The following is a 5,466-nucleotide window of genomic DNA, read 5'->3' on the forward strand; positions in this document are numbered from 1 at the left end:
CACTATGTGAAAGCAACTTGAGATACGAGATCTTAGACCAAACCTTACAAAAGCACACTTCAACTCCTCATAGTCAGCCAATGAGCTTGGTAGTCAACCATTGATGATCAACCAAGATAAGCTGCAAAAAGAATCTGAAACAATGTACAATACCACGAGACTTTAGTCTAGACAAACAGCATCGAGTCTACAAATTGTAGAACCTATGCACAATTACTCAAGAGGGGGGGGGTGAATTGAGTATTGCAACAACAATGAATCTTTTTGCGAAAGTTAAAGACAATATACAAAAGTGTCTCTAGAAGAGTGTATGATTACAAGTTTAGCACTATTGAACCAATTGATATTGCTCTCTCAAATTGTGTATTATAACACCAACCTTTCGAAACATTACCAATGACGTTGTCTAGAGGATGATCCTTTGAAGTACGCCAGTCCTTTGGAAGTGCATTTATTTGTGCGTTTGATGGTTCAATTTCTTCAACTTGAACACTATCCTTTGTTGAGGAGGCTTCATTTAAATCTTTTTCTTTGTCTTCACCATTCAAATTTAGTGAATCAAATTTTTCTACATTTTCATCAAAATCTTTTCTAGCACAACAACGGTTAGTTTCATCAAAAGCGACATGAATACTTTCTTCCATAGTCATGATGCGTTTGTTATATACTCTAAAAGCTTTGCTAGTTAAAGAGTAGCCTAAGAAGATTCCTTCATCAGCCTTAGCATCAAATTTGCCTAAGTTATCTTTTCCATTATTTAGAATAAAGCATTTATAGCCAAAGACGTGAAGGTGGGAAATATTTGGCTTTCTTCCTTTGTACAATTCGTACGGTGTTTTCTTAAGAATAGGTCGAATGATAATCCTATTCATAACATAACATGCGGTACTAACCGCATCTGCCCAAAAGTACTTAGGAATATTAGCCTCATTGAGCATAGTTCTCGCCATTTCTTCTAAATGACGATTTTTCCTTTCAACCACACCATTTTGTTGTGGTGTTCTAGGAGAGGAAAAATTATGCTCAATGCCATTTTCTTTACAAAAAGTTTCAAAAAGATTGTTTTGAAATTCTCCACCATGATCACTTCTAATGGATGATATATGCAAATTCTTTTCATTTTGAATAACTTTGGCTAATCTTTTGAATGCTCGAAATGCATCACTCTTGTTTGCTAGGAACAAGGTCCATGTAAATTGAGAGTAATCATCAACAATAACTAAAGCATAGTAATTGCCACCAAAGCTTATAGTCCTAGAAGGACCAAATAAATCCATGTGCAAAAGTTGTAATGGCCTTGTTGTTGAAACAATGTTTTTGGGTTTAAAAGAGGCCTTTACTTGTTTTCCCTTTTGACATGCGTCGCAAAGGACGTCTTTTTCAAAACGTAGCTTTGGTAAGCTTTTGGTTTTTCAACATTTTATTTAAGTTCTTTGAAGATTCATTGAACTTAGCTAAAGTGTTCTTAAGATTTTTAATTTCATTTTCATGCATTTTACAAGATTTGTATGGATCACTACTTGTGCTACACTTATCTTTTCCAAGATTGATATTCTCGTTTTTCAACATCTCATTTTGTTTTAAAAGATCCATATTCTTTTTCTTTAGGAGAGAATAATCTTGGGTAAGTTTTGTGTACACCTCAAGTAAGGCATCATATTCATCTTGTAAATTAAAAGAAGTGGAGTTGTCATCACTAACCTTTTCTTCGCTTGCCATTAAGCAAAGATTTGCAACTTCGTCGTCATCGGAGTCGGATTCATCCTCGTTCTCCCATGATATGTATTCTTTCTCCTTCTTCTTAAATTTCTTGTTTTTGTTCTCCTTTTGAAGTTTTGGACAATTGGGTTTAATGTGTCCAACTTCTCCACACTCATAGCATTTTGGTACCTTTGTTTTACTCTTGAAGTTTTTCTTCATTGCAAACTTATTGAATCTTTTTAATAAGAGTGCAAATTCTTCATCTCCTTCTTCTTCATTATCATCACTCTCTTCTTGTAGTGATGTTGTTTTAAGGGCGAGACTTTTCTTCTTGCTTTCTTCACCTTTTTGTCTATTTAGCATAGTCATTTCATAGGTGAGAAGATTACCTTGTAGTTGATCAAATGTAAGTTGATCATAGAGCCTTCCTTCCACAATGGCGTTCACTTTGGAGTTCCATTTTGGTGTAAGGCTTGTAAGCACCTTGATCACAATTTGTTTATCATTGTATTTTGTGCCAAGCATGCTTAGGTTGTTGAAGAACCTATGCACAATTACTCAAGAGGGGGGGTGAATTGAGTATTGCAACAACAATGAATCTTTTTGCGAAAGTTAAAGACAATATACAAAAGTGTTATTGTACTAGTATTTTTCCAAGAGCTTAACTCAATTGCTAAGCATTTATAAGGAGCTTTTACTTTCCAATAGACATCAAGAGGGGGGGTGAATTGAGTATTGCAACAACAATGAATCTTTTTGCGAAAGTTAAAGACAATATACAAAAGTGTTATTGTACTAGTATTTTTCCAAGAGCTTAACTCAATTGCTAAGCATTTATAAGGAGCTTTTACTTTCCAATAGACACCAACTCAAATAAATTGATCAAGCTTTTCACCAATCGGACTTAAGCTATTCCTTAAGTACTTACGAAGCTACTTTTCGATCACAATTTATTTGCTCAAAGGTAAAAGACAATAATATTGAAGAGATGAGTTTGGAGAGATGCAAACGCTATTTAGAGTGGTTCGGCACAAGGATGGAGCCGTTTTGTTAAAACTAGCCGTTTTTTATGTTTTTGAATCATTTGCATCGATGCATAACACTTTGCATCGATGCAAATGTGTCTTTGAAGCTGAAATTTGAATTTTCAGCTAGGTTGCATCGATGCAAACATCTTTGCATTGATGCAACAAGTCGTTGCATGCTTTGCATCGATGCAAGATGAGTGTGCATCGATGCAAACCTTAAAGAATGGCTTAAAATCACTTCAAAATGCTTATGATTGATCTCAAACTTGTTGGAGTCAATTCCTATGCTTTTGTACCTTTGAAAACAAGTTTTTAAACCATTTGGCTAGCATCGAATTGCAAGATGTGCATCAAAACATTTTGTGAGTGTGTGTTGAGAGATTTAGCAATTGGTTCTTAACAAGAAGTTACCTAAGTCCTAAGACACTATACTTGTCTTCAAATGTTGTGGACTTGAGTTTCTTGTTGTTGTTGTGTTGCTTTCAGCTCTTCATTCCTCAACGTTTAATGTTGGTTGATCTTTCAACATGCTTGTTCATTCAAGTTGTTTGTTGGTTTGTCTTTCATGTCGTTTGTTGGTTTGTCATTCATCAAAACCTACGAATACAAACTTCGCATACAAGCAACATGATTTACACAAATATCACTAGATGCCTGACCTACAAGATTGACCAACATATAAAGGAATCTGATGTAGGCCCAACATCGATCCTTGGATTCCATCTTGATACGATAACCCAATTTAGGTTGCAAACCAACTACAAAGCCTTAACGTAGGAATCTCTCCCTTTGACTTGGAGACTAAGCTCTCTAACCTCATGACTTAGTGATTATGAACATGACTTAGATCCCAAGCTAATAACTGCCCACATCTTTAGAAATAGCTCCTAAAGAGGTGATCATGGATAAACTATATGTTTTCAAGATCTAGTCCCCAATGCAAGCTCCATATAAATACCCACATGTATGAATAATTAAATCTTACTATTATCTTCTTTACTAAAATGATTAGAGTCCTTGTAAGTGCCCTTAGCCACACTAGGACAATGACATATAGAGCATTCTCAGAATTTTCTATATCCAAATTCAGATTCACAACACTCACATAAAGTCTCAAGAATCCTTATTGTAGCAATTCTCAAATTGAAAAAAATAGTTATATAATATTCTTACCATTAAAAGGCTATCTTTAGCCAAAAGCAAACTAAAAAATATAGCTAGAGTTAATAGAAAATCATCATAGCCCACTATCAAGGGAGTTGAAACTTAGGAAGGTTCTTAATAATGCATTTAGATACTGTATCTAAAATAGAAATATAAAGACAAAACACATAAGTAAAGAGAAGAAGACATGTATTTTTTATCACCATTTTATGAAAATATAGAAAATACATAAATTTTTAATCTCTAAGAAAGAAAAATTGTGTCTTCCTATTTTCATAACCAAATGAAATGTTGTGTTTATTATCTATGTATTTCTATTTCAAAAACAGTCTATAAACATTAGACCAAAGTAAGGAGTGTTGCACCCCTTGCTAATTAAATAAATTTCAACTCTCCATTTTTTATATTTTATATCAATGGCTCAAATTTAGAGTTTATAATTTAGGATTTAGGATTTATAGTTTATAATTTAGGATTTAGAATTGAATATTTAGAATTTAAGAAAGTTCAAAGTTTTTTACTTAGGCTTTAAAGTTTAGGCGTTTAAGAAGCAGTACACTCTATTTTTTTTTTGAAGTGCATTAACATTCGCTGGCAAACACATATAACATTAATGTTGTCTGGTCAAATTTTATCTTTATTAATTGAAATGTCACTTCTAATGTCTTATGATCCTTTTCTTTCTTCGATAACGATCTTTGACAATAAACACTCATACATACTTTTATTTATTTTTTCATTAAGACGATTTAATAATCATAAATTTATTGAGTAAATAATCAAATTGGTCCCTAAAAATTTACGCAATTTTTAAATCAATTCTTAAATTTTTTTAATGAAATCTATCCTTAAAAGATTTTAAGTTAGTCTAGTTAGTTTTTCCGTTACTTTTTTCCTGAATGGTTACATGTCCATGTCAGCACACATGTGTCTCCTGATTGAGTGTCAGCGTGATAACATTATGAAATTTGATCAAATCAATCCTAAGCGATAAACCTAATCCTAAACCAGTGCATATATATCCCCTTCTTTTGGAGTGAAGTTGTAGTGCTCTCTTGACCTGTTGTCAGTCTAACTCTTCTGAGAGCCATGAAGAGGAGGCAAAGTTTGACGAAGAACTACATGATGATGAATGAATGCATGCATTTGCATTGAAGCTTTTGTAAGAAACAGTGAATGATGCTTGGAAATGATCTATGCCTATCTGTATTTATAATCATGACTGTTAAAGCAGTGACTAAAAGACTTAATTTATTGGGCAAGTTGATGAAAAGGTAGAATTTCCACAAAAATCAAGTAGTGCCATATTAGAATCAGAACCTTCTCTTCTTCAAATGAATTTAAACAGCAGCACTTTGCCTTCCCCACAATTTCCTGTTTCTCTATTGTAATCAAGGTACGCATGCCTGTGGAAAAACTTGATTTTTGTTTGATACAAAAAATAAATTTGAAAGAAAATTTTGTATTAAAAGGGGAGAATGCAACTGATGTCTAATGTAATCACTTAATCCCCAATTTTTATCACTACTTGCTTTCTATATAACCGAGCCTGTTTATTTGTACTTCTAGTTGT

The sequence above is a fragment of the Arachis ipaensis genome, chromosome B02 (assembly GCF_000816755.2).
Source record: "Arachis ipaensis cultivar K30076 chromosome B02, Araip1.1, whole genome shotgun sequence".
Taxonomy (NCBI): Eukaryota; Viridiplantae; Streptophyta; class Magnoliopsida; order Fabales; family Fabaceae; genus Arachis; species Arachis ipaensis.